This window comes from Coregonus clupeaformis, chromosome 18 (assembly GCF_020615455.1).
Source record: "Coregonus clupeaformis isolate EN_2021a chromosome 18, ASM2061545v1, whole genome shotgun sequence".
In the NCBI taxonomy this organism is placed as follows: Eukaryota; Metazoa; Chordata; class Actinopteri; order Salmoniformes; family Salmonidae; genus Coregonus; species Coregonus clupeaformis.
In genome coordinates this window covers 5,396,656-5,418,752 of record NC_059209.1, presented here as the reverse complement: position 1 = coordinate 5,418,752, position 22,097 = coordinate 5,396,656, and the positions used below count along the sequence as shown (strand labels likewise).

The 22,097-nt window shown below is 46.2% G+C and overlaps 1 protein-coding gene and 1 pseudogene across 2 annotated transcripts in view; both read right to left on the bottom strand.

Annotated features, from left to right (window-relative positions):
* LOC121553877 overlaps positions 1-11,526 on the bottom strand; it is a 71,349-nt pseudogene extending 59,823 nt beyond the window's left edge.
* The window catches only part of LOC121553843 (protein phosphatase 1 regulatory subunit 29), a 142,864-nt gene extending 124,764 nt beyond the window's left edge, over positions 1-18,100 (bottom strand). For both annotated transcript variants that reach the window (XM_045226752.1, XM_045226751.1), the window contains exon 1: positions 17,759-18,100. The gene's annotated coding sequence lies outside the window, so the exon portion shown is untranslated. The remainder of the gene's footprint in view (positions 1-17,758) is intronic.
* Between the last annotated feature and the right edge of the window lie 3,997 nt (positions 18,101-22,097).

The window sequence follows — 22,097 nt, the reverse complement described above, 5'->3', positions numbered from 1 at the left end:
ACCACTAGACCACTACACTGACCTGTACACCACTAGACCACTACACTGACCTGCACAACACTAGACCACTACACTGAACTGTACACCACTAGACCACTACACTGAACTGTACACCACTAGACCACTACACTGACCTGTACACCACTAGACCACTACACTGAACTGTACACCACTAGACCACTACACTGACCTGTACACCACTATGATTAGACAGAGTGTATGTGTATTCACGGATCCACAAATAGACACATATATACACTGAGTATACAAAACATTAGGAACACCTGCTCTTTCCATGACATAAATTGACCAGGTGAATCCAGGTGAAAGCTATGATCCCTTATTGATGTAATTTGTTAAATCCACTTCTATCAGTGCAGATGAAGGGGAGGAGACAGGTTAAAGAATGATTTTTAAGCCTTCAGACAATTGAGACATGGATTGTGTATGTGTGCCATTCAGAGGGTGAATGGGCAAGACAAAATATTTAAGTGCCTTTGAACAGGGTATGGTAGTAGGTGCCAGGTGCACCGGTTTGTGTCAAGAACTGTAACGCTGCTGGGTTTTTCACGCTCAACAGTTTCCCGTGTGTATCAAGAATAGTCCACCACCCAAAGGACATCCAGGCAATTTAACACAACTGATGTTTGGTACACTCAGTGTATACACCTCAAAAAGGGCCAATATACATAACACATTCATGTTTTCACACAGACATACACGCGGTCCCCAATTGTTTCTGAGGGCCATTTCACCAACTCCCACAAAGATCCCTGTGTCTCCTCTCTCTCATCTAATTACACTAGCACTGGGTTACATCCAGACCTAATTTAACACACACTTATACACACACTCACACACACATATACACACACACACTCTCTCATCAGCAGTCCTTCAGCCTCTCCCTATGAGGCCAGCTGTATTATGGTCTTGTGATGTTATACAGTTGAAGTCGGAAGTTTAAATACACTTAGGTTGGAGTCATTAAAACTTGTTTTTCAACCACTCCACACATTTCTTATTAACAAACCATAGTTTTGGCAAGTCGATTAGGACATCTACTTTGTGCATGACACAAGTAATTTTTCCAACAATTGTTTACAGACACTTATAATTCAATGTATCACAATTCCAGTGGGTCAGAAGTTTACTAAGTTGACTGTGTCTTTTAACAGCTTGGAAAATTCCAGAAAATGATGTCATGGCTTTAGAAGCTTCTGATAGGCTAATTGACATAATTTGAGTCAATTGGAGGTGTACCTGTGGATGTATTTCAAGGCCTACCTTCAAACTCAGTGCCTCTTTGCTTGACATCATGGGAAAATCAAAAGAAATCAGCCAAGACCTCAGAAAAATAATTGTAGACCTCCACAAGTCTGGTTCATCCTTGGGAGCAATTTCCAAACGCCTGAAGGTACCACATTCATCTGTACAAACAATAGTATGCAAGTATAAACACAATGGGACCACGCAGCCGTCATACCGCTCAGGAAAGAGACGCGTTCTGTCTCCTAGAGATGAACGTACTTTGGTGCGAAAAGTGCAAATCAATCCTAGAACAACAGCAAAGGACCTTGTGAAGATGCTGGAGGAAACAGGTACAAAAGCATCTATATCCACAGTAAAACAAATCCTATATCGACATAACCTGAAAGGCCGCTCAGCAAGGAAGAAGCCACTTCTCCAAAACCACCATAAAAAAGCCAGACTACGGTTTGCAACTGCACATGGGGACAAAGATCGTACTTTTTGGAGAAATGTCCTCTGGTCTGATTAAACAAAAATATAACTGTTTGGCCATAATGACAATCGTTATGTTTGGAGGAAAAAGGGGGGTGCTTGCAAGCCGAAGAACACCATCCCAACCGTGAAGCACGGGGGTGGCAGCATCATGCTGTGGGGGTGCTTTGCTGCAGGAGGGACTGGTGCACTTCACAAAATAGATGGTATCATGAGGAAGGAAAATTATGTGGATATATTGAAGCAACATCTCAAGACATCAGTCAGGAAGTTAAAGCTTGATCGCAAATGGGTCTTCCAAATGGACATTGACCCCAAGCATACTTCCAAAGTTGTGGCAAAATGGCTTAAGGACAACAAAGTCAAGGTATTGGAGTGGCCATCACAAAACCCTGACCTTAATCGTATAGAAAATGTGTGGGCAGAACTGAAAAAGCATGTGCGAGCAAGGAGACCTACAAACCTGACTCCGTTACACCAGCTCTGTCAGGAGGAATGGGCCAAAATTCACCCAACTTATTGTGGGAAGCTTGTGGAAGGCTACCCGAAACGTTTGACCCAAGTTAAACAATTTAAAGGCAATGCTACCAAATACTAATTGAGTGTATGTAAACTTCTGACCCACTGGGAATGTGATGAAATAAAAGCTGAAATAAATCATTCTCTCTACTATTATTCTGACATTTCACATTCTTAAAATAAAGTGGTGATCCTAACTGACCTAAGACAGGGCATTTCTACTAGGATTAAATGTCATGAATTGTGAAAAACTGAGTTTAAATGTATTAGCATAAGGTGTATGTAAACTTCCGACTTCAACTGTATCAGTTATGGTCGTCATGGAGTCATCATTGGGGGTCAAGTTCAAACAATATCACCCTTTGATCTTCAACCTCATTGCTATGGTGACTGTGACCGGGGGCGATAGAGGGAGCGGGGGTTGTCTGAAGGGGGTGTGAGGGTAGGGGAGTTAAGGGATGTTCACACCACTACAGTGCAATGTGACAACCTGTCGTTTTCAGGAAAAGGCTATAAAGACACTCCTGACCTGCAAACCGATATTTAATTTCAGAATTTGTTAAAATTAGGTTAAGGTTAGGGTAAGTTTCAGGGTTAAAGGTTTGGTTAAGGTTAGTGTTAGGAATTTTGCAGGTCAGCAGTGTCCTTATAGAGCCTTCAAACTCAACTCTGTACCTTGAAGCCAGATACACTGCGTTTTCATTGTTCCCCTCTAATCAGGGACTGATTTAGACCTGGGAAACCAGGTGGGTGCAATTCATTATCAGGTAGAACAGAAAACCAGCAGGCTCTGGACCTCAGTGGGTAAGAGTTTAATTTCCCCGTTTTCATAACAGCACCATATGAAATGCAAAGCTAAAATGTGAAATTCTGAGTATTGGTTTACACTTTTCTTAAATGCTGAATTCCATCCCTCAACTTATATCTCTTTCATTTATTAAGTTGGTGTCTCTGATGTTATAAGCTATAACCCAGCGGAAGACTGACAGAGCCTACTCTAGCAACTGAAAGTGTAGAGATCAGAGTAAATTTGACATTTTTAGCAGACGCTCTTATCGAAGCAATTAGGGTTAAATGCCTTGCTCAAGGGAACATCAGTAGATTTTTCACCTAGTCAGCTCAGGGATTCAGCTCGGGGATTCGCTAAGCTACCTGTCACTTAGAGGGAATATCTAAAGATCACTATGAAATACTGTATTAAAAGTAAACCACACAGTTATTTATCAATGCTTTTCTCATATGTTGGTTTTTCGATTTTAAGTTTTATCTTTAAGCCATTTTGCACCACTTCTGCAGCAATGTGTCTCACAAGCTAGTTGTTATTAGCTAGAACTGAAAAAGGGCTGAAACTGTCTAGCTAGTCGAGACATCAGTGTAGAGAGGGAATATCTAAAGAAGGGCCCTATTAGATTAATAAGCCTTAGTCACAGTGAGGGAAAAAAGTATTTGATCCCCTGCTGATTTTGTACGTTTGCCCACTGACAAAGAAATGATCAGTCTATAATTTGAATGGTAGGTTTATTTGAACAGTGAGAGACAGAATAACAACAAAAAAATTCCAGAAAAACGCATGTCAAAAATGTTATAAATTGATTTGCATTTTAATGAGGGAAATAAGTATTTGACCCCCTCTCAATCAGAAAGATTTCTGGCTCCCAGGTGTCTTTTATACAGGTAACGAACTGAGATTAGCAGCACACTCTTAAAGGGAGTGCTCCTAATCTCAGCTTGTTACCTGTATAAAAGACACCTGTCCACAGAAGCAATCAATCAATCAGATTCCAAACTGTCCACCATGGCCAAGACCAAAGAGCTCTCCAAGGATGTCAGGGACAAGATTGTAGACCTACACAACGCTGGAATGGGCTACAAGACCATCGCCAAGCAGCTTGGTGAGAAGGTGACAACAGTTGGTGCGATTATTCGCAAATGGAAGAAACACAAAAGAACTGTCAATCTCCCTCGGCCTGGGGCTCCATGCAAGATCTCACCTCATGGAGTTGCAATGATCATGAGAACGGTGAGGAATCAGCCCAGAACTACACGGGAGGATCTTGTCAATGATCTCAAGGCAGCTGGGACCATAGTCACCAAGAAAACAATTGGTAACACACTACGCCGTGAAGGACTGAAATCCTGCAGCGCCCGCAAGGTTCCCCTGCTCAAGAAAGCACATATACATGCCCTTCGGAGGTTTGCCAGTGAACAACTGAATGATTCAGAGGAGAACTGGGTGAAAGTGTTGTGGTCAGATGAGACCAAAATCTAGCTCTTTGCCATCCACTCAACTCGCCGTGTTTGGAGGAGGAGGCATGCTGCCTATGACCCCAAGAACACCATCCCCACCGTCAAACATGGAGGTGGAAACATTATGCTTTGGGGGTGTTTTTCTGCTAAGGGGACAGCACAACTTCACCGCATCAAAGGGACGATGGACGGGGCCATGTACCGTCAAATCTTGGGTGAGAACTCCTTCCCTCAGCCAGGGCATTGAAAATGGGTCGTGGATGGGTATTCCAGCATGACAATGACCCAAAACACACGGCCAAGGCAACAAAGGAGTGGCTCAAGAAGAAGCACATTAAGGTCCTGGAGTGGCCTAGCCAGTCTCCAGACCTTAATCCCATAAAAAATCTGTGGAGGGAGCTGAAGGTTCGAGTTGCCAAACGTCAGCCTCGAAACCTTAATAACTTGGAGAAGATCTGCAAAGAGGAGTGGGACAAAATCCCTCCTGAGATGTGTGCAAACCTGGTGGCCAACTACAAGAAACGTCAGACCTCTGTGATTGCCAACAAGGGTTTTGCCACCAAGTACTAATTAATGTTTTGCAGAGGGGTCAAATACTTATTTCCCTCATTAAAATGCAAATCAATTTATAACATTTTTGACATGCGTTTTTCTGGATTTTTTTGTTGTTATTCTGTCTCTCACTGTTCAAATAAACCTACCATTAAAATTATAGACTGATCATGTCTTTGTCAGTGGGCAAACGTACAAAATCAGCAGGGGATCAAATTCTTTTTTCCCTCACTGTATATGATTTAAGAGCAGAAGAGAAGGCTGTGGAGACAGAGGCAGGGTCATTATAAAGCGCTCTTTGTGTCTCACCCCTTCTTTCTCTCTCTTTTTCTCTCTCTTTCTCTCTCTCTCTCTCTCTCTCTCTCTCTCTCTCTCTCTCTCTCTCTCATCCCTCACACCCTCTCTATCTTTCTCATTATCTCATCCCTCACTCTCTCTCTTCCACAATATGTTGTTCTAGTCATCTCCTCTCCCCCTTTATATCTGTCTCCATTCTACAACCTCGTTTTGTATTCTTCACTCTCTCCTTCTCCCTCACTCACTCTCTCCCCCTCCCTCCAATCTCTGTCTCTGTCTCTGTCTCTGTGTGTGTCTCTCTCTCTCTCTCTCTCTCTCTCTCTCTCTCTCTCTCTCTCTCTCTCTCTCTCTCTCTCTCTCTCTCTCTCTCTCTCTCTCTCTCTCTCTCTCTCTCTCTCTCTCTCTCTCTCTCTCTCTCTCTCTCTCTCTCTCTTCCTGTTCAGAGCGTCCCTCCTCCTCTCATTCTCTCCTTCTCTCCCTGTGGTCCATTACAGAGAAGATGAGAACACAGGATTGCTGTGAGACACACACACATATGTGAATATTCGCAGACACACACTCACACAGACACACACACAGAGACAGGCACACACAAACACAGACACTTATGTGAATATTATGCAGACACAATGAAAAAATAGATATCCACAAAATTATAGACACAGTCATACACACACACAAACATGCATATGCATAATATAATGCATATCCAAACAGACTCACTCATGCATACACACTCCCACATTTGCACATCCAAGCACGCTCACCAATATGCATACACACACACAATAATAAGAATGGTAATACCCAGGAATAACGCCTAGCCAGTCTCCTCTGTAAGCAGAACAACTTGCTATAATGTGAGACATTTATGATAAGAGCAGACATTTCTCTCTGCAGCACAGAGAGCTTTAGTAGGCAGACAGGACTCTTAATGGGAGGGTTCAGGTCTCTCTCTCCCTCTCTCTCTCTCTCTCTCTCTCTCTCTCAATTCAATTCAATTTCAATTTAAGGGCTTTATTGGCATGGGAAACGTGTGTTAACATTGCCAAAGCAAGTGAAGGAGATAGTAAACAAAAGTGAAATAAATATTAACAGTAAACATTACACTCAGAAGTTTCAAAAGAATAAAGACATTTCAAATGTCATATTATGTATATATACAGTGTTGTAACAATGTGCAAATCTCTCTCTCTCTCTCAGAGTATCAAGTGAGAGGGGAAAAGAAGGTAGAGTGAGAGAGCATGACTATTTAGTGTCACCCTATTTAATGTCACCTGGTAGTATGCCAGTGGTGCTCTTAACCCTTTAACCTACTCACTGGAGATAAGGGGATGGGTAGGGGTCAGAGGACAGAGGTGTTAATGGGATTACATTTACATCATTTAGCAGACGCTCTTATCCAGAGCCACTTACAAATTGGTGCATTCACCTTATAGCCAGTGGGATAACCACTTTACAATATGTTTTTTTTGGGGGCGGGGGTAGAAGGATTACTTTATCCTATCCCAGGTATTCCTTAAAGTGGTGGGGTTTCAAGTGTCTCCGGAAGGTGGTGAGTGACTCTTTTGGCTGTGACGGGGGTATGGAAGGGGAAGAAGGAGAGATGGGTGGCAGGGAGAGATGAGAGGTTTTTGGCTGTGCATAAGGGGGAGAGGGTTTCAGGCATAAAATAAAGGAAGGAAAGAATGGGGTGTGAGAGCACAGAAGAAAGAGAGAGGGAGATTTGGGGCACCGGGGGAGGGGTGAGAGGGTTTCAGGCTCGTAGGAAAGGAGAGGAAGAGGAGTTGAGAGGGACCAGAAAGAGACGTTTTCTGGGGAGAGACGAATGGGAGCGAGGGAGACCTAGTGGGAAGGAGGGAAGGAGAGATTAGAGGGAACAGAGAGGGTGATTTTTGGCACTAGGGGAGGAATGAGAGGGGTTCAGCCTTGAAGTAAAAGAATGGAAGGAGGAGGAAAAATGTGGAGGGGAGATGAGAGGGGGCCTAGAGGGATGGAGGGTGTGTTAAAGGGGGGATGAGAGAGGGCCTAGAGGGATGGAGGGTGTGTTAAAGGGGGGATGAGAGGGGGCCTAGAGGGATGGAGGGTGTGTTAAAGGGGGGATGAGAGGGGGCCTAGAGGGAGGGAGGGTGTGTTAAAGGGGGGATGAGAGGGGGCCTAGAGGGAGGGAGGGTGTGTTAAAGGGGGGGATGAGAGGGGGCCTAGAGGGAGGGAGGGTGTGTTAAAGGGGGGATGAGAGGGGGCCTAGAGGGAGGGAGGGTGTGTTAAAGGGGGGGATGAGAGGGGGGCCTAGAGGGAGGGAGGGTGTGTTAAAGGGGGGATGAGAGGGGGCCTAGAGGGAGGGAGGGTGTGTTAAAGGGGGGATGAGAGAGGGCCTAGAGGGAGGGAGGGTGTGTTAAAGGGGAGATGAGAGAGGGCCTAGAGGGAGGGAGGGTGTGTTAAAGGGGGGATGAGAGAGGGCCTAGAGGGAGGGAGGGTGTGTTAAAGGGGGGATGAGAGGGGGCCTAGAGGGAGGGAGGGTGTGTTAAAGTGGGGATGAGAGAGGGCCTAGAGGGAGGGAGGGTGTGTTAAAGTGGGGATGAGAGGGGGCCTAGAGGGATGGAGGGTGTGTTAAAGTGGGGATGAGAGAGGGCCTAGAGGGATGGAGGGTGTGTTAAAGGGGGGATGAGAGAGGTCTGAGTCTGGAGGGAGTAGATCATGTAATTGTATATCAACCTCTCAGTATCACACTACATGGACCAACACAACGACCAAAGCGCTGACGAAACCCTCCAGAAACACTACAGAAAGGCTGACAAAACTAGAGACCTGCTGATCACTTACAACACACACATATTTCTCTCTCTCTCTCTCTCTCTCTCTCTCTCTCTCTCTCTCTCTCTCTCTCTCTCTCTCTCTCTCTCTCTCTCTCTCTCTCTCTATCATGTCTCTATATTTCCTTTATTCTCTTTCTTCAGAGAATAAAAACTAGATAGGACTAGTTCACAAATAGTCTCTGAAATGGGGCCGGTAAAAAACATAGGATATAACAGAAAGAAAACTACTGAATTTAGTTCTTACAGTAGCTAGACCAAAGTTTTACTAGGATTAAATGTCAGGAATTGTGAAAAACTGTCACGAATTCTGCCGAGACTGCTCCTCCTCCTTGCTCGGGCAGGCTTCGGCGTTCCTCGTCCCCGGAGTACTAGCTACTACCGCTTGATGTCTCGATGTTTGTTTGGTCTTGTCTTGTTAGTGCACCTGTTTCGTGTTATATATTGATTAGGTCACCTATACGTTTCCTTTAGTTTTGTTTGCAGTTGTGTGTGATTGTCCGCCTGTCAGTTGATGTTTATATTTGTTCTCGTGTTTATAGTGTATTTACGCACTGTATGCGTAATCGCTCGCCTCCAGTGTTCGAGGCCCGTTCTTTTAGTCTTATCTGTTTGACTAGTAAAGTCGTTTTGACTGAGCTTCTGTGTCCTGCGCCTGACTCCAACACCGCATCCACATCAGCTTGTGACAAAAACTGAGTTTAAATGTATTTGGCTAAGGTGTATGTAAACTTCCGACTTCCGACAACTGTATGTATGTATGTATGTATGTGTATATGTATGTATTTATATGTGTATGTATGTATATGTACATATATATATATATATATATATATATATATATATATATATATATATATATATATATATTTGCTAAAGATATATATGGGGGATTTGAAATGATGCAGACAATTACATTGATGGAAGTTACAATCGATCTGCAATATTAAAGCTGATCTAACCCCTATATACAGGAAATATACCATATTTACATGTGCAGGGATACTGGATCGATAGAGGTAGATATGTATAGGGGTAAGGTGACTAGGCAACAGGATATAAGATAAACAGAGTAGCAGCAGCTTGTGTGTGAGTGGGTGTGCGTGCGTGTAGAGCCAGTCTAAATGTATGTGTGTGTGTGTGTGTGTGTGAGCAAATGAAGTATTATGTGTGTGTGAGCAAATGATGAAGTGAGTGTTTGTGTGTGTGAGTGTGTAGGGCCCTGTGAGTGTGCATAGAGACTAATACTGAAATAAAAGGTAAATAAAGATACAAGGTAAACTCGGTCCCTGTAGCCATTTTGTTAGCTATTTATCTGTCGTATTGCTTGGGGATAGGAGCTGTTCAAGAGCCTGTTGGTGTCAGACTTGATGCACTGGTACCTCTTGCCATGCGGCAACATAAAATATAGTCTATGGCTTGGGTGGTTGGGGTCTTTGACGATTTTTCACACCACCTGATATAGAGGTCCTGGATGGCAGGGAGCTCGGCCCCAGTAATGTACTGGGCTGTCCGGACAACCCTCTATGACTGATGGTTGGGTTAGCTGAACTAGCAAGTCTGTTTGTTTTGGTTACCAAGGCAACTATTCCTCTAGCTATCTAGTAAACTTGCTAGCTACTTCAGTTTCTAGCGGCAAATGTGTTCAATTATAGCCTTGGTATAAAAGGGATAATCAACTCGGGGCTCTATGCGTTCTGTGGAAAATAATGCAACTCCGTGGAAGGTCAGTTAACACGTAGTGGAACACACCTTCTACGTCGTTCATTATTTTCCAGAGAATGCATAGAGCCCCGAGTTGATTATCCCTTACTTATGTTTCAATCTTTCTCTCCAATCATTGGGCCACATGTATTTACTCCTTCTCTGTCTCGTTCCATCTCTCTCTCTCTCTCTCTCTCTCTCTCTCTCTCTCTCTCTCTCTCTCTCTCTCTCTCTCTCTCTCTCTCTTATCTCTAAAACTGGTTTCTCACTTTCTCCTCTTATTTTCTTAGTTGTATCACCCCCCCAGTCTTTCACTCTGTCTGTGTCACTCTCTTTCTCTCTCCCTCCTCCCTCACCCATCCCTCTCTCTTTTCTTCATACCCATTGACAGTCCTCAATCACCTCGCCAGCTGTTTAATAGAACATTACACCTACTTCTCTCACCCTAACAGATTAGTTCCCTCCCTCCATTCCCTCACTCCTTCCCTCAACCTTCCCCTACCAATCTTCCCCCGCTAACAGATTGCTCTTTCATTTACACAGTCATCAAAGACACATAAATATGGCGGCACCAGCTGTCTAATTGTTCAATAGAAGAAAATGCCTCTAGTGAAGTGATTCTCCTGTTTGTTCATTGAGACAGAACACCATAGCCATGACTCCTTTCAAAAGTAAGGGTGGCATTTGCTATTGTGTTTTTTAGGGAGGGGGAGGAATGGATGTGGGCCTCTGTCTTTTAATACATAGATGAGCAAATAACCCCCCACCCCCACACACACACACACACGTACACAAGCGTGAACACACACACACATGCAAGTGTAACAACAAGTGACAAATCCTCTTATCATCTAAGGCACTGCATCTCAGTGCTTGAGGCGTCACTACAGACCCCCTGGTTCGATTCCAGGCTGTATCACAACCGGCCGTGATTGGGAGTCCCATAGGGCGGCGCACAATTGGCCCAGCGTCGTCCGGGTTTGGCCGGTGTAGGCCGTCATTGTAAATACGATTTTTTTCTTATCTGACTTGCCTAGTTAAATAAAGGTAAAATAAAAAATAAAATAAAAAATATAATTAAGGAGGCCCGGAGGACTGTGTGTGTGCGTGCCTGCACAGACACAGTCACATCCTCCAGCCTCCATTCCACCAGGGAGCCTCCATTCCACCAGGGAGCCTCCATTCCACCAGGGAGCCTCCATTCCACCAGGGAGCCTCCATTCCACCAGGGAGCCTCCATTCCACCAGGGAGCCTCCATTCCACCAGGGAGCCTCCATTCCACCAGGGAGCCTTGTCTCCTTGCCTCCATTCCACCAGGGAGCCTTGTCTCCTTGCCTCCATTCCACCAGGGAGCCTCCATTCCACCAGGGAGCCTCCATTCCACCAGGGAGCCTCCATTCCACCAGGGAGCCTTGTCTCCTTGCCTCCATTCCACCAGGGAGCCTTGTCTCCTTGCCTCCATTCCACCAGGGAGCCTCCATTCCACCAGGGAGCCTCCATTCCACCAGGGAGCCTCCATTCCACCAGGGAGCCTTGTCTCCTTGCCTCCATTCCACCAGGGAGCCTCCATTCCACCAGGGAGCCTTGTCTCCTTGCCTCCATTCCACCAGGGAGCCTCCATTCCACCAGGGAGCCTTGTCTCCTTGTCATGCCAGTGTAAGAGCTCTCTTAGTGGGCATGCTCTGAAACCAAGTGTCTGTGTGTCTGGGTGACGGATGAAGGGACCAGATAGAGGGAGAAAGGCTGTAGAGGCAGATTAATTAAGCTGATGTGTTTTAGTGCTGCCCTAAGTAAATGAATCACCACAGTCATCTCCAGAAGGAGAGAGAGGAAGGGGAAGGGGAGGGAGGGAGGGAGGGAGGGACAGTACATAGGGCTGGACTATAGAATATGCTTCTGATGAAGGATAGAGAGAGAGAGAGAGAGAGAGAGAGAGAGAGAGAGAGAGAGAGAGAGAGAGAGAGAGAGAGAGAGAGAGAGAGAGAGAGAGAGAAGAGAGATAGAGAGAGAGGGAGAGAGGGAGAGGCAAGAAAGGAGCAATGGAGAAAGGGAGGAGGGACGAGGTATGAGTCCTTTGAAACTGGAGTCCAAACATACAGCAACATGTCTTTCTGTCTGGAAAACCGTACCACAACATGTCTTTCTGTCTGGCAAACCGTACAGCAACATGTCTTTCTGTCTGGAAAACCGTACAGCAACATGTCTTCTGTCTGGAAAACCGTACAGCAACATGTCTTTCTGTCTGGCAAACCGTACAGCAACTTGTCTTTCTGTCTGGAAAACCGTACAGCAACATGTCTTTCTGTCTGGCAAACCATACAGCAACATGTATTTCTGTCTGGCAAACCGTACAGCAACATGTCTTTCTGTCTGGCAAACCATACAGCAACATGTATTTCTGTCTGGCAAACCGTACAGCAACATGTCTTTCTGTCTGGCAAACCATACAGCAACATGTCTTTCTGTCTGGCAAACCGTACAGCAACATGTCTTTCTGTCTGGCAAACCATACAGCAACATGTCTTTCTGTCTGGAAAACCGTACAGCAACATGTCTTTCTGTCTGGCAAACCATACAGCAACATGTATTTCTGTCTGGCAAACCGTACCACAACATGTATTTCTGTCTGGAAAACCGTACAGCAACATGTCTTTCTGTCTGGCAAACCATACAGCAACATGTATTTCTGTCTGGCAAACCGTACAGCAACATGTAATTATGTCTGGCAAACCGTACAGCAACATGTTTTTCTGTCTGGCAAACCGTACAGAAACATGTATTTCTGTCTGGCAAACCGTACAGCAACATGTCTTTCTGTCTGGCAAACCGTACAGCAACATGTCTTTCTGTCTGGCAAACCATACAGCAACATGTCTTTCTGTCTGGCAAACCATACAGCAACATGTATTTCTGTCTGGCAAACCGTACCACAACATGTCTTTCTGTCTGGCAAACCGTACCCCCCGAGAAAAGCTGTAACTTCATGTCTTCCCGTCTGTGTGGTAAAATGAAGCAAACCTTCTTTTCACAGTCCCCAAATCCAGAACAAATTTAAGGAAGTGTACAGTATTGTATAGAGACATTATTGCATGGAACTCCCTTCCTCAAATGAACAGCAAACCTGGTTTCAAAAAAACGAATAAAGCAACACCTCAAGGCACAACGCCTCTCCCCTATTTGACCTAGATAGTTTGTGTGTATGTATGTATTTTAAATGTATGTAGTTCTGTCTTTGAGCTGTTCTTGTCTATTAATGTTCTATATTATGTCATGTTTCATGGTTTGTGTGGACCCCAGGAAGAGTAGCTGCTGCTTTCGCGACAGCTATTGGGGATCCTAATAAAATACCCAAATACCAAAAGTGTTACTTCCTGTCTGGACATAATGCTATGAAACAAACCATATCCCCGTGATACAGTGCTAATTCCAGACGATTTGTAAAATGGACATAATGCTATGAGAAAAACTGTACCCCTGAGATACTGTGGTACTTCCTGACTATTTGTAGAATGGACATGGTGTTACGAGAAATACTGTACCCCCGAGACACAGTGGTACTTCCTGACTATTTGTAGAATGGACATGGTGCTACCAGAAAAACTGTACCCCCGAGATCCAGTGGTACTTCCTGACTATTTGTAGAATGGACATGGTGCTACGAGAAAAACTGTACCCCCGAGACACAGTGGTACTTCCTGACTATTTATAGAATGGACATGGTGCTACGAGAAAAACTGTACCCCCGAGATACAGTGGTACTTCCTGACTATTTATAGAATGGACATGGTGCTACGAGAAAAACTGTACCCCCGAGATGCAGTGGTACTTCCTGACTATTTGTAGAATGGACATGGTGCTACGAAAAAAACTGTACCCCAAGGAAAAGCAGTGCCAGTGTCGGGCTGACCCACCACAGACTCTAACATTACACTACACTGGTCTAGTCTGGGGATAGAGGGTGGGAGAGAGAGAGGAATGGAGAGAGTGGATAGAGCAACGGAGGGGAGACTGAAAGAGAAAGGGAGAGAGAGAAAAAGAGAGAAAGGACAAAGAAAACAAGTGGAGAAAGAGAGAAAAATAAAGAGTCAGAGGTCTAGTGGAGGGTAGAGAGCCTGTAGCTGTAGCCCTCCATGTTTACTTAGACTCCAGGGCCTCTGCTCTGTAATGAACCATACAGAGCACAGACACTTGGTTTACACACACACACACACACACACACACACACACACACAGAGAGAGAGAGAGAGAGAGAGAGAGAGAGAGAGAGAGAGAGAGAGAGAGAGAGAGAGAGAGAGAGAGAGAGAGAGAGAGAGAGAGAGAGAGAGAGTTTGTTAGTTTGTTTGCTCAATGTTTCCCAAACCCTGATTTGGAAGTCAGTGGTGCAGCAGTTCCTCTAGGGCCTTAGCTACAGGGGTTAGTGGGGTGGAGGAGAGAGGGAGGAGAGACGGAGGAGAGGGATGGAGAGAGGGAGACGTGGGGAGTGGGGTTAGAGAAAGTGGAATAGGGGTTTCAAGTCCTATCATCACTCTTCATTCCTCTTTCCACCTCACGTCTTTCTGCCTCTATCTCTTTATATTTCCCTCTCTCTTTCTCTCTCTCTACCTCTTTATTTCTCTCACTACCTCTATATTTCTCTTACTCGTTCTCTCTCTCCACCTCTATATTTCTCTCACTCTTTCTCTCTCTCTACCTCTATATTTCTCTCACTCTTTCTCTCTCTCTACCTCTATATTTCTCTCACTCGTTCTCTCTCTCCACCGCTATATTTCTCTCACTCTTTCTCTCTCTCTACCTCTATATTTCTCTCACTCTTTCTCTCTCTCTACCGCTATATTTCTCTCACTCTTTCTCTCTCTCTACCTCTATATTTCTCTCAATCTTTCTCTCTGTCTACCTCTCCTCTTCTCTCTGTCCTTTCCTATTCTACTTTCTTCCAACTCATTAGATCTTTCTTCTCTTCCTCTCGTATCCCTTCATCTCCCTTGTGACTGAAATAAACCCTCAGTAAAAGATGAGGAAGGCTCATCTGCCTCGCTGGCGGTGGTATTCCTACAGGATTCAATCATCACCTCGCTAATGAGATTAGCATGGCTCATTCATGGCTAATGCTTACTGAGCCAGGATCCTCACTCATCTTCCCACAGGAGCTCAGAATAAGGGGGAGAGGAACTGAGGGCTGCCTAGGTCGGGGTACCCAATGTCGGCTTGCCAATCCAGGAAAGCCCCCTGTCTGGACCTCCATGGGAAGGGAAGTGAAAGATATCTATAGAGAGAAAGAGAGAGAGAGGGAGCGAGAGGGAGACAGAGAGAGAGAGATTTTTCTTCTTCTCCTTAACCTGTCAGAAAGTGAAGGAGATAAGCAAGAAAACCTCCTGTTTCAATCTGGTCTTCATACTAAGAAGAGAGAGAGAGAGAGAGAGAGAGAGAGAGAGAGAGAGAGAGAGAGAGAGAAGAGAGAGAGAGAGAGAGAGAGAGAGAGAGAGAGAGAGAGAGAGAGAGAGAGAGAGAAAGAAAGAACCCCAGAGAGAGAGGGAGGCCTGCCCGCCCAGTAGGTAGCTTGGCAGTGTTTCCCACAGCATTTGGAGAGGCGCGGTAGTACCTGGCACACACCTGGGGAGAAGTGAGGGAGGGATGAAAGAAGGGATTAGTGATACCTGGGGTCTGTTGGTGGAGACTGCCCAGCAGAATGCACAAACGTCCCATCACACACACATTATCTCTAACATAAACAAACACATTCTAATACACATACACACACACTCTCTCTCTCTTGCACACACACAAACCTCACAGTAGCATCTCACCATCCTGTAGTTAGTATCTACCTCTTAACCATCACTACATTACACTACCATGTCCACTAGCTGTGTGAGGAGAGCATCACTACATTACTCTACCATGGCCACTAGCTATGTGAGGAGAGCATCACTACATTACTCTACCATGGCCACTAGCTGTGTGAGGAGAGCATCACTACATTACTCTACCATGGCCACTAGCTGTGTGAGGAGGGCATCACTACATTACTCTACCATGGCCACTAGCTGTGTGAGGAGAGCATCACTACATTACTCTACCATGGCCACTAGCTGTGTGAGGAGAGCATCACTACATTACTCTACCATGGCCACTAGCTATGTGAGGAGAGCGTCACTACATTACTCTACCATGGCCACTAGCTATGTAAAGAGAGCATCACTACATTACTCTACCATGGCCACTAGCTGTGTGAGGAGAGCATCACTACATTACTCTACCATGGCCACTAGCTGTGTGAGGAGAGCATCACTACATTACTCTACCATGGCCACTAGCTGTGTGAGGAGAGCATCACTACATTACTCTACCATGGCCACTAGCTGTGTGAGAGAGGTGGACAGAGAATGGAGTCGCCTTATCACATATTATGTCAGCCACCGTCCGAGAGATGCAGAGCAACAACCTGAGTATGAAACACACTCTTATCGGCCAACTCCAGCGGGACACACACACTTCACAGTAACGGTGTAGGAGGAAGCTATCACTCTGACGATCTGATGGATTGGACAAGGAGGAGGACAGTGGAGCAGCGAGAGGTACACTCCAACACACACACACAATCAGACATATCACCATGCTACCCCATACACACACACACACACACACACACACACAAAACATCTCCCCATGACCATAGAGATCTGAACCTGGTCTGTGGTTTCATCTCCTCTCCCTCTGTGTTCTCCAGTTCTTCTGTCTCTAGCTGAGATCATTCCTTAAGGGTCTGGCTGCCTGTCTGTCAACACTGAGAAGACTGTCATACTTTCATACGTCCCAAATGACACCATATTCCCTATGTAGTGCACTACATTTGACCAAGGCCCATAGGGGATATATAGGGGATAGGGTGCCATTTAGAACGCTGCCATAAACCGACCGTGTGGAGACAGAGTACTCAGACTCACTACCATCAATATTCAGACACACCAGCTTTGAAGAAAGTAGTTGCTCAAAAGTTAAACGTGTCAAACTTTTAGTTTGTCTCCCTGAACTAGTAGTGCAAAGACACCATTTTGATTGGACTGCATGAGAAGAGCTGAGAGACCTTTCGCCAGTCATACTGTATCTTTCGCCCTCTTTCTTTCTTTCTCTCTTTCTCTCTCTGTTTTTCCAGAAAGAACTTGGGAATTTCCCCTTGTTGACATCACTTGTTGCAGTGGCCAGTTGGGCCTGAACCTTGCCAGTTGGGCACAGAACACTAAATGTTTATGCATTTTGTATTGTATTTTGCATTGTATTATGTATGTGATACATGGTTGGGATACGACTGTGATTTGCGGTTGTCTCGCCGGGCTATCTTAAGATGAAGGCACTAGCTGTGGGTCGCTCTGGATGGGAGTGTTTCCTGTTTGGACCCCAGGAACAGTAGCCGTTGCCTCGGCAACAGCTAATTGGGGATCTTATTAAATACTAAATACTGTAACAAGCCTAGTGAGGACAACCTACTTACTGACCACCACACTTACATTCAGAGCCAAAGATGCTGAAGAAAAGCATATTCAAATCCTTGAAGTCAAACAGTGCTGCTGGTTTTCTTTTCTCCCTGACACTTAGTTGATCAATTAATGTTACTGATTAAAAGTCATACTGGCACACAGGCATACTATTTCTGCAGCACCTGGGGATTGACGTTGTGCTGTCTAGAAGTTTCTCTAGACTAAGTGACGAAATACCCCAGGCGCCAGTCAAACCTCTTTATTCTCATTACAACCCTAACCCATCACATCCCCTTACGACCACTCACACACACACACACACACACACACACACACACACACACACACACACACAAACACACACACAGCCCTCACAACCAATAAGAGATAGGGAAAGACTCACTCACCTATTCTTCTCTTCTCCTGGTGCTTCTCTGACTTCTCTGACACAGTCTACTACAAGAATGGAGAGATCCAGGTGAAGAACGAGATGAAGATAGGAAGAGAGAGGCTTCTCCTCAGGTTGTCTCTTGTTAGTCCCCCTGTTTCAGTCACTGGTGGCTGGGTAGATGGGTGGCTTGGTCTAAAAGTCTGGGTGCTTGAGCCAGTTGTGGTCCTTGGTGGTCCTTCCCTCCAAGGTCCACTCTTAGTCCAGAGTAGACTGGGTATGACCGTCAGTCCATCACCATAGAGACACTGGTCTGGTAATCCACCAAGTCTTCACTGATTAATGCAGGGGTTTCGGACAAGTAGCTGTGGAGAGAGAAAGAAAGAGAACGTGTTTTAACTTTAAATTCAGCTAGTCAAACAGACAGCTTAAAGGGCGACTGCACTTCCTGATTTGGCCTCGATTTAGTTCATTAAGAAATACTAGCAGCCATGACTGAATTCAAATGTGAGTTGGTTTCGGGTGTGGTTTGATGCGAATGTCTCCAGGGTTAGTTAAGGACTGTCAATAAACCTAACAATGTAAATTAGAAAAAACATTATGTGGCACACCTTTTACTTTTCTCATTAAATGCTTTCAGTATTTGCATATTAATTTCTACCATTTATAGTTGGTTTAAGGTTTTTATATCATTGAAATTTGGTGCTATTGGAATTTTTTACATATTGTCCCATGTACATTGAGAGAGAGAGAGAGAGAGAGAGAGAGAGAGAGAGAGAGAGAGAGAGAGAGAGAGAGAGAGAGAGAGAGAGAGAGAGAGAGAGAGAGAGAGAGAGAGAGAGAGAGAGAGAGAGAGAGAGAGAGAGAGAGAGAGAGATGGAAAGAACCCTAGAGAGAGGGAGAAGATATTGTACTCTGTGTAAGATACACTGTAAATTGGCTAGACATGCTAAACTGACTGTGCATGGCCTGACTTGCTGGCATTGCAGCTACTCTAATTTCCATCCTGTAAAAAATCACATTTACATTTTCCCAGCCTCATCCCAAATGTCACTGTATTGCATCATTTTGTTGATTGCATGTAGAATTTACATTGCCCAGCCATGTATGCATAGGCTACATTTGCCTTCAGAAAGTATTCATACCCCTTGATTTGTTCCACATTTTTTTGTGTTACAGCCTGATTTCAACATGTATTAAATATGTATTTTTTCACCAATCTGCACACAATACCCCATAATGACAAAGTGAAAACATGTTTTTAGAATTTTTTGCAAATGTATTGAAAATGAAATATCTAATTTACATAAGTATTCACACCCCTGAGTCAATACATGTTACAATCATCTTTGGCAGCGATTACAGCTGTACCTTTCTGTGTGTCACGGTTTCGGCCGAGGCTGCTCCTCCTCCTTGTTCGCGCAGGCTTCGGCGGTCGTCGTCTCCAGAGTACTAGCTGCCACCGTTCTATGTTTCGATGTTTGTTTGGTTTGGTCTGTTTGTACACCTGTTCTTTGTTAGTGTTGATTATGTGCCCTATAAGTTTTCTTAGGTTTTGTCATGTGTTGTGTGTAATTGTTTCGTGTCAGCTAGGCGTCAGTTTGTTCTCTCTCGTTCTGTTTTTGTTTTGAGAGAGTGTCCGCACTGTGTGCGCAGTTTGGGTTACGCACTGTTCCCTGTGTGCGTAATTGTTTCGCTTGCCCTCCGGCTGGGATTTTGCCGTGAGTCTTTTGTATTTGTTTGATCTTCACTAAAGACTGTTGAAGAGCCTCTGTAGTCCTGCGCTTGATTTCTGCACCACATCTACGCTCAGCCCTTGACAGAATTACACACCATTATGGAATCAGCAGGAGCCGCGTCATCTGTCGAGGCAATCGAGGAGCGCCTTCGCGAACAGGATCAAAAGATCAGCTGGATTGGGAACTCTCTCGAGGGGGTGGTGGAGACCCTCCGTAGATGGGAGATCGGCGGGGCTCCCACGCATCCACCCATCGCACCATCGCCATCAGCCAGTCCGCCTGTTCAACCTCCGGAACCCAGTGGGATTCGGCTCTCGCTCCCGAGGGCGTATGATGGCACCGCTGCCGGGTGTCAGGGTTTCCTTCTACAAGTCGAACTTTACCTAGCCACTGTACACCCGGTGCCCTCGGGATATGAGAGTGTTTCCGCCCTCATCTCCTGTCTCACCGGCAAGGCGTTGGAATGGGCCAACGCCGAATGGAGGAGGATAGACGCCGCTACTATCACATATGCGGAATTCTCCCGCCGCTTCCGGACTGTGTTCGACCATCCACCAGAGGGGAAAGCGGCGGGGGAGCGTCTGTTCTACCTCCGGCAGGGGATGAGGAGTGCCCAAGATTTTGCACTGGAGTTCCGGACTCTAGCGGCTGATGCAGGGTGGAATGAGCGGGCCCTCATAGACCACTTTCGCTGCAGCCTCAGGGAGGACGTCCGTAGAGAGTTGGCCTGCAGGGACACCACTCTCACCTTTGACCAACTGGTGGACATGGCAATTCGCCTAGACACCCTGCTGGCCACCCGCGGACGCCCTGGGGGGGGGTCGCCCATTCCACCCTCCAGCACCTCCGAGTCGAGTCCCATGGAGCTCGGGGGTGCTGGCGCTAGAGAACGGAGGAGAGGGAGTTCGAGGGGGGCCGTCCCCTGCACCAACTGTGGCCGTGGAGGACACACTGCGGCCAGGTGCTGGGGAGGGTCTCCTGAGGGACGAGACGGCAGGCCACGCGCTGGGGAGTCCTTCCTGGTGAGTAGGCGCCCCACTTACCCAGAGCTCTCTGTCGTGCACATAACCATACCTGTTTGTTTTTTACAGGTTGCACCTCGTTCCCAGCATAAGGCGCTAGTAGATTCAGGCGCGGCTGGGAATTTTGTAGATCGTACGTTTTGTAAAGAGTTAGGGATTCCTCTCCTTCCTGTTAAAGATCCCTTCCCTGTAGATGCCCTAGATAGCCGTCCGTTAGGATCGGGGTTGATTAGGGAGGTCACAGCGCCACTTAGGATGGAGACGCAGGGGGGTCATGAGGAGACGATTCAGCTATATCTGATTGACTCTCCTGCGTATCCGGTGGTGCTGGGGCTTCCCTGGTTGATTACTCATGATCCCACTATTTCGTGGCGAGAGAGGGCTCTTAAGGGGTGGTCTGCCCAGTGTGGGGGGCGATGTCTGGGTGTTTCCGTGGGGGCGACCTCGGTGGAGATTCCAAACCAAGTGCCCGCATTGCACATTCCCCCCGAGTATGAGGATCTGGCAGTCGTGTTTAGCAAGGCGAGGGCGGCGCGATTGCCACCTCATAGACAGGGGGATTGTGCGATAGATCTCCAGGCAGGAGCTGCGCTCCCGCGGAGCCATGTGTATCCGTTGTCGCAAGAGGAGAAGAGAGCTATGGAGACATACATAGCTGAGTCTCTGAGACAGGGATACATACGGCCCTCCACTTCCCCTGCATCCTCGAGCTTCTTTTTTGTGAAGAAGAAAGATGGAGGTTTGCGCCCGTGCATTGATTACCGTGGTCTCAATCAGATTACTGTAAAATACAGTTATCCACTCCCTCTGATTGCGACTATGACGGAGTCATTACACGGGGCAAGGTTCTTCACAAAATTGGACCTCAGGAGCGCCTACAACTTGGTGCGCATTAGGGAGGGCGATGAATGGAAGACAGCATTTAGTACCACCTCGGGTCATTACGAGTATCTCGTCATGCCATACGGTTTAATGAATGCTCCGTCAGTCTTCCAATCCTTTGTAGATGAGATTTTCCGGGACATGCAGGGACAGGGGGTGGTCGTGTATATAGACGATATTCTGGTGTACAGTTCTACCCGAGCCGAGCATGTAGCCCTGGTGCGCCGAGTATTGAGGAGACTGTTGGAGCATGACTTGTATGCCAAGGCAGAGAAATGTCTGTTTTTCCAGGAGACCATCTCCTTTTTGGGTTATCGGTTGTCCGCGTCAGGGGTGGAGATGGAGGTTGACCGTGTGTCAGCCGTGCGTAATTGGCAGACTCCAACCACTGTTAAAGAGGTGCAACGGTTTTTGGGTTTTGCCAATTACTACCGGAGGTTTATCCGGGGTTTTGCACAGGTGGCAGCTCCCATCACGTCCCTGCTGAAGGGGGGCCCGGTGCGTTTGCAGTGGTCGGCTGAGGCAGACAGGGCGTTTAATAAACTGAAGAACCTGTTCACCTCGGCTCCGGTGCTGGCGCATCCGGATCCCGCTTTAGCGTTCCAAGTGGAGGTGGACGCGTCAGAGGCCGGTATTGGGGCAGTATTGTCTCAACGCTCAGGCACGCCTCCTAAACTCCGGCCCTGCGCTTTTTATTCAAAAAAGCTCAGCCCGG